The following is an 8,713-nucleotide window of genomic DNA, read 5'->3' as shown; positions in this document are numbered from 1 at the left end:
AAATTCATCAAAAAAGATAAGGAAGGACACTTCATATACATCAAAGGAAAAATCCACCAAGATGAACTCTCAATCCTAAATATCTATGCCCCAAATACAAGGGCACCTACATACGCAAAAGAAACCTTACTAAATCTCAAAACACACATTGCACCTCACACAATAAGAGTAGGAGACTTCAACACCCCACTCTCATCAATGGACAGATCATGGAAACAGAAATTAAACAGAGACGTAGACAGACTAAGAGAAGTCATGAGCCAAATGGACTTAACAAATATTTACAGAACATTCTATCCTAAAGCAAAAGGATATACCTTCTTCTCAGCTCCTCATGGTACTTTCTCCAAAATTGACCATATAATTGGTCAAAAAACGGGCCTCAACAGGTACAGAAAGATAGAAATAATCCCATGCGTGCTATCAGACCACCACGGCCTAAAACTTGTCTTCAATATCAATAAGGGAAGAATGCCCACATATACGTGGAAATTGAACAATGCTCTACTCAATGACAACCTGGTCAAGAGAGAAATAAAGAAAGAAATTAAAGACTTTTTAGAATTTAATGTAAATGAAGGTACAACATACCAAATCTTATGGGACACAATGAAAGCTGTGCTGAGAGGAAAACTCATAGCGCTGAGTGCCTGCAGAAAGAAACAGGAAAGAGCATATGTCACCAGCTTGACAGGACACCTAAAATCTCTAGAACAAAAAGAAGCAAATACACCCAGGAGGAGTAGAAGGCAGGAAATAATCAAACTCAGAGCTGAAATCAACCAAGTAGAAATAAAAAGGACCATAGAAAGAATCAACAGAACCAAAAGTTGGTTCTTTGAGAAAATCAACAAGATAGATAAACCCTTAGCCAGACTAACGAGAGGACCCAGAGAGTGTGTCCAAATTAACAAAATCAGAAATGAAAAGGGAGACATAACTACAGATTCAGAGGAAATTCAAAAAATCATCAGATCTTACTATAAAAGCCTATATTCAACAAAACTTGAAAATCTGCAGGAAATAGACAATTTCCTAGACAGATACCAGGTACCAAAGTTAAATCAGGAATAGATAAACCAGTTAAACAACCCCATAACTCCTAAGGAAATAGAAGCAGTCTTTAAAGGTCTCCCAACCAAAAAGAGCCCAGGTCCAGACGGGTTTAGTGCAGAATTCTATCAGACCTTCATAGAAGACCTCGTACCAATATTATCCAAACTATTCCACAAAATTGAAACAGTTGGAGCACTACCGAATTTCTTCTATGAAGCCACAATTACTCTTATACCTAAACCACACAAAGACCCAACAAAGAAAGAGAACTTCAGACCAATTTCCCTTATGAATATTGATGCAAAAATACTCAATAAAATTCTGGCAAACCGAATCCAAGAGCACATCAAAACAATCATCCACCATGATCAAGTAGGCTTCATCCCAGGCATGAAGGGATGGTTTAATATACGGAAAACCATCAACGTGATCCATTATATAAACAAACTGAAAGAACAGAACCACATGATCATTTCATTAGATGCTGAGAAAGCATTTCACAAAATTCAACACCCTTTCATGATAAAAGTCCTGGAAAGAATAGGAATCCAAGGCCCATACCTAAACATAGTAAAAGCCATATACAGCAAACCAGTTACTAACATTAAACTAAATGGAGAGAAACTTGAAGCAATCCCACTAAAATCAGGGACTACACAAGACTGCCCACTCTCTCTCTACTTATTCAATATAGTTCTTGAAGTTCTAGCCAGAGCAATCAGACAACAAAAGGAGGTCAAGGGGATACAGATCGGAAAAGAAGAAGTCAAAATATCACTATTTGCAGAGGATATGATAGTATATTTAAGTCATCCCAAAAGTTCCACCAGAGAACAACTAAAGCTGATAAACAACTTCAGCAAAGTGGCTGGGTATAAAATTAACTCAAATAAATCAGTAGCCTTCCTCTACACAAAAGAGAAACAAGCCAAGAAATAAATTAGGGAAACGACACCCTTTATAATAGACCCAAATAATATAAAGTACCTCGGTGTGACTCTGAAGAAAGAAATTGAAGAAGACCTCAGAGGATGGAAAGATCTCCCTTGCTCATGGATTGGCAGGGTTAATATAGTAAAACTGGCCATTTTACCAAAATAGATCTACAGATTCAATGCAATCCCCATCAAAATACCAATCCAATTCTTCAAAGAGTTAGACAGAACAATTTGCAAATTCATCTGGAATAACAAAAAACTCAGGATAGCTAAAACTATCCTCAACAATAAAAGGACTTCAGGGGGAATCACTATCCCTGAACTCAAGCAGTATTACAGAGCAATAGTGATAAAAACTGCATGGTATTGGTACAGAGACAGACAGATGGACCAATGGAACAGAATTGAAAACCCAGAAATGAACCCACACACATATGGGCACTTGATTTTTGACAAAGGAGCCAAAACCATCGAATGGAAAAAAGATAGCATTTTCAGCAAATGGTGCTGGTTCAACTGGAGGTCAACATGTAGAAGAATGCAGATCGATTCATGCTTATCACCCTGTACAAAGCTTAAGTCGAAGTGGATCAAGGACCTCCACATCAAACCAGATACACTCAAACTAATAGAAGAAAAACTAGGGAAGCATCTGGAACACATGGGCACTAGAAAAAATTTCCTGAACAAAACACCAATGGCTTATGCTCTAAGATCAAGAATCGACAAATGGGATCTCATAAAACTGCAAAGCTTCTGTAAGGCAAAGGACACTGTGGTTAGGACAAAATGGCAACGAACAGATTGGGAAAAGATCTTTACCAATCCTACAACAGATAGAGGCCTTATATCCAAAATGTACAAAGAACTGAAGAAGTTAGACTGCAGGGAGACCAATAACCCTATTAAAAAATCGGGTTCAGAGCTAAACAAAGAATTCACAGATGAGGAATGCCGAATGGCTGAGAAACACCTAAAGAAATATTCAACATCTTTAGTCATAAGGGAAATGCAAATCAAAACAACCCTGAGATTTCACCTCACACCAGTGAAAATGGTTAAGATCAAAAACTCAGGGGACAGCAGATGCTGGCGAGGATGAGGAGAAAGAGGAATACTCCTCCATTGTTGGTGGGATTGCAGAGTGGTACAACCATTCTGAAAATCAGTCTGGAGGTTCCTCAGAAAATTGGACATTGAACTGCCTGAGGATCCAGCTATACCTCTCTTGGGCATATACCCAAAAGATGTTCCAACATATAAAAAAGACACATGCTCCACTATGTTCATCGCAGCCTTATTTATAATAGCCAGAAGCTGGAAAGAACCCAGATGCCCTTCAACAGAGGAATGGATACAGAAAATGTGGTACATCTACACAATGGAATATTACTCAGCTATCAAAAACAACGACTTTATGAAATTCGTAGGCAAATGTTTGGAACTGGAAAATATCATCCTGAGTGAGGTAACCCAATCACAGAAAAACACACATGGTATGCACTCATTGATAAGTGGCTATTAGCCCAAATGCTTGAATTACCCTAGATGCCTAGAACAAATGAAACTCAAGACAGATGATCAAAATGTGAATGCTTCACTCCTTCTTTAAAAGGGGAACAAGAATACCCTTGGCAGGGAATAGAGAGGCAAAGATTAAAACAGACCCAGAAGGAACACCCATTCAGAGCCTGCCCCACATGTGGCCCATACATATACAGCCATCCAATTAGACAAGATGGATGAAGCAAAGAAGTGCAGGCCGGCAGGAGCTGGATGTAGATCGCTCCTGAGAGACAGCCAGAATACAACAAATACAGAGGCGAATGCCAGCAGCAAACCACTGAACTGAGAATAGGACCCCTGTTGAAGGAATCAGAGAAAGAACTGGAAGAGCTTGAAGGGGCTCGAGACCCCATATGAACAACAATGCCAAGCAACCAGAGCTTCCAGGGACTAAGCCACTACCTAAATACTATACATGGACTGACCCTGGACTCTGACCTCATAGGTAGCAATGAATATCCTAGTAAGAACACCAGTGGAAGGGGAAGCCCTGGTTCCTGCTAAGACTGAACCCCCAGTGAACTAGATTGTTGGGGGGAGGGCGGCAAGGGGGGCGAGGATGGGGAGGGGAACACCCATAAAGAAGGGGAGGGGCGAGGGGGATGTTTGCCCGGAAACCGGGAAAGGGAATAACACTGTAAATGTAAATAAGAAATACTCAAGTTAATAAAAAAAAAAAAGAAAAGAAAAAGTATATACAATTAAAAGATACACTTAAAATAAAAAATGCATAATGAAAAATTTTAAAAAATCTATATGGGCAGTATTTAAGGAATTTCTATAAATCAAATGTAATGACTAATATAAAGATAAGATAATTAATTTTTAAAGGTAGTATATAAAATAAAATGCTCATTATGACACTTGGATTCAGGGACTATAGAATTAGCTCAATCATTAAAGCCATTGGCTGTTCTTCCAGAATGATCCAAGTTCAATTACCAGCATTCAGGCAGGTAATAATCATGTTACTCCAGTTTTAGAGATCCAATGCCCCCTTTATTGCTTCTGTGAACACTGTGAATATGGTACGCAAGTATATATCCCCTTAAAATCAAAATAATTTTTTTCAGAGGACATTTTAAAGCATAAATATCAATGTAATTCATTCTTGTTCATCAGCCTTCCCAAGTCTTCTGTCTCAGCGCACCTGCCCCGCTCTTGCTGGTGCTTTTCCTACCTCCAAATTATGTCATTAGCATTTTCAGGACACATATTGCCCTGGCCTTTCACATATTCGATTGGCCCTCTAAAGGCCTCTTCTTCATCTCTCATACTGCCCTAAGTTTCAGTTTCAGCACACACACACACACACACACACACACACACACACACACACACACTCACACACACACACACACACACACACACATGTACTTACATACACACTTGCACATGTACATGAAATTGTTATTTTTACAGCTGATTTTTACAGCTGATTACAGTTCCGTTGTATATATTACTAAATTTCCTTTCTTACTTTTTAAGCATAGGTTGTTTGATTTTTTTTTCTATACTACAAAGACTATGGAATTTTGTTGTAAATGAGTTAAATATGACTGTTCCACCTTTGCTTATCTTTCAAAAAGATCTTGCCTTGTAGTCCAATCTGGCCTGGAATTCCTACTGCTCCTCCCTCCACCTCCAAAGGGCAGATCTGTACAACTTCCGTATTCTTGTGCTATGTTGTTGTTATTTTGAGACAAAGTCCCATTATTTAGCCAGACTCTTCTGGAAGTCACTCTGTAATCCAAGTTGTCCTTGAGTTTGTGCTAATCCTACTGTTCCACCTGCCCAAATCCTGGGATTACATGTGTGAACAACATGTAGGGATTCCATATGCATTTTGAAAGATTCCTTTGAAAATTAACATACAACATGATGTGTATTAGTATAGCATTTTCATACGTAGATGTAATTTTGCTTGACTGTTATTTGTCTAGTTTGCCCATCGTTTTCCTCACTTCCTGCCTGCTTGACTTTTCCTGGACCCATTTCCCCTTCTAAATATTGTTGCTTCCCTCTACTTCCACATTATGTGTATTCCATTATACCCAACCCTCTTCCACCCTCCTCCCAGCTTTAATTGTTCCTGCACTCTCCAAGTTCCCTTTCTACATTTATTACCAATGCACATGCATACAGAGATACACACTAAATTTAATGCAGAGTCTGCTCATGAAAGAAAACTGTGTTGTCTGAATTTGGCTTATTTTGCTTAACTTAATTCCCAGCTGCATCCCTTTCTACTACTTTTATCTTCTTCCTGATTGGATAAGAGTATATTTTGTACGTGTGCAACATTTTCTTTGTCTTTTCATCTGTTGATGGAACACTGGGCTGGTTCATTTCTGGGCTATTGTGAACAATGCAGCAATAATCGTAGATGTGTTTACTTTGACATTGGCACTGAGTAGCCTCAGTTATATGCCCAAAAGTGGTATACAAACTTCATGGTAATTTATTTTGGTTTACAGAGGGAGGGACATTTACATTGACTTCCATACTGAGTACACATATTGACATTTGCTCTAAATATGGATAAGTGTTTGTCCTTTCCTTCACCTTTGCTAACATCTGATGTGATTTGTTTTATGCATGATAGTTATTCTCCTTGTGATAACAACCTCACAATAGATATGCCTGATCTATTTTTCTTCTTTCGACTATCACCTCATTTTATCCATTATGCTTTGCAGAAGTGTTTTGATGTAATGTGATCCTATTTATAAAATTTTGGAATTAAAGCCTATTCATTCCTTTAGAGTCCCTTACACAAAGTCTTGTCTATGTCTACATACTGAAGTATCCCCCACAGGCTTCTTCCCCTCCCCGCCCTCCCACACCGGATATTCCTGCAGCAGCTTAAAAGTTTCAAGTCTTACAAAGTTACAGCTCCTTATCTCACTAGAATTTATTTGTGTTGAGGGTGGAAAATGCAGCTTTTGTTTCATTGTTTTGCATATGAATACACAAGTTTATAGCAACATTTGTTTTAGAAAGGTTTATTTTTAGTGCGTTTTATCTTTGACAAAAACTAGGTGGGTGCAACTGTGTATGGTTATCTGCATCTTCACTTCTCTTCTGTTGGTCAATGTGCCTGCCTTTCTGTCAGTACTATGCTATGATATTATGATTTGTAGACTAGGTTGAGATTAGGAACTTTGAGACCTCAAGCAAGACTCTTACTGTTGATTAGTGAGTATTTTGACTCATTGATGCATCCATAAGAAGTTTATGATGTTTATCTAGCTTTGTGAATTCATTGGAATTTTCACAGAGACTGTATTTCTTTTGGTAATGCAGTCATCATTATAATACCAATTCAGCAATTTCTGAGCATAGGGAGTCTTTTCAGTTTTTACTATAAATTGCTTTGTCTATATAAGAATTCTAGAGGATTTTCAGCATTTTAATTAGGTTTATGACTGAATAATTTTTTTTAATTAACTTGAGTATTCCTTATATACATTTCGAGTGTTATTCCCTTTCCCGGTTTCCGGGCAAACATCCCCCTCCCCCCTCCCCTTCCTTATGGGTGTTCCCCTCCCAAACCTCCCCTCATTGCCGCCCTCCCCCCAACAGTCTAGTTCACTGCGGGTTCAGTCTTAGCAGGACCCAGGGCTTCCCCTTCCACTGGTGCTCTTTTTTTTTTTTGTTTATTTCTATATTTTTTTTATTAACTTGAGTATTTCTTATATATATTTCAAGTGTTATTCCCTTTCCCGGTATCCAGGCAAACATCCCCCTTCTCCCTCCCCTTCCTTATGGGTGTTCCCCTCCCAACCCTCCCCCCATTGCCGCCCTCCCCCCACCAGTCTAGTTCACTGGGGGTTCAGTCTTAGCAGGACCCAGGGCTTCCCCTTCCACTGGTGCTCTTACTAGGATATGCATTGCTACCTATGAGGTCAGAGTCCAGGGTCAGTCCATGTATAGTCTTTGGGTAGGGGCTTAGTCCCTGGAAGCTCTGGTTGCTTGGCATTGTTGTACATATGGAGTCTCGAGCCCCTTCAAGCTCTTCCAGTTCTTTCTCTGATTCCTTCAACGGGGGTCCTATTCTCAGTTCAGTGGTTTGCTGCTGGCATTCGCCTCTGTATTTGCTGTATTCTGGCTGTGTCTCTTAGGAGCGATCTGCATCCGGCTCCTGTCGGTCTGCACTTCTTTGCTTCATCCATCTTGTCTAATTGGGTGGCTATATATGTATGGGCCACATGTGGGGCAGACTCTGAATGGGTGTTCCTTCAGTCTCTGTTTTAATCTTTGCCTCTCTCTTCCCTGCCAAGGGTATTCTTGTTCCCCTTTTAAAGAAGGAGTGAAGCATTCACATTTTGATCATCCGTCTTGAGTTTCATTTGCTCTAGGCATCTAGGGTAATTCAAGCATTTGGGCTAATAGCCACTTATCAATGAGTGCATACCATGTATGTCTTTCTGTGATTGGGTTAGCTCACTCAGGATGATGTTTTCCAGTTCCAACCATTTGCCTACGAATTTCAAAAAGTCGTTGTTTTTGATAGCTGAGTAATATTCCATTGTGTAGATGTACCACATTTTCTGTATCCATTCCTCTGTTGAAGGGCATCTGGGTTCTTTCCAGCTTCTGGCTATTATAAATAAGGCTGCAATAAACATAGTGGAACACGTGTCTTTTTTATATGTTGGGGCATCTTTTGGGTATATGCCCAAGAGAGGTATAGCTGGATCCTCAGGCAGTTCAATGTCCAATTTTCTGAGGATTCTCCAGACTGATTTCCAGAATGGTTGTACCAGTTTGCAATCCCACCAACAATGGAGGAGTGTTCCTCTTCCTCCACATCCTCGCAGCATCTGTTGTCCCCTGAGTTTTTGATCTTAGCCATTCTCACTGGTGTGAGGTGAAATCTCAGGGTTGTTTTGATTTGCATTTCCCTTATGACTAAAGATGTTGAACATTTCTTTAGGTGTTTCTCAGCCATTCGGCATTCCTCAGCTGTGAATTCTTTGTTTAGCTCTGAACCCCATTTTTTTATTAACTTGAGTATGTCTTATATACATTTCGAGTGTTATTCCCTTTCCCGGTTTCCGGGCAAACATCCCCCTCCCCCCTCCCCTTCCTTATGGGTGTGCCACTCCCAACCCTCCCCCCATTGCCGCCCTCCCCCCATAGACTAGTTC

The sequence above is a fragment of the Rattus norvegicus genome, chromosome 2 (assembly GCF_021556685.1).
Source record: "Rattus norvegicus strain SHRSP/BbbUtx chromosome 2, alternate assembly SHRSP_T2T, whole genome shotgun sequence".
NCBI lineage: Eukaryota > Metazoa > Chordata > Mammalia > Rodentia > Muridae > Rattus > Rattus norvegicus.
This window is presented reverse-complemented; position numbering follows the sequence as displayed.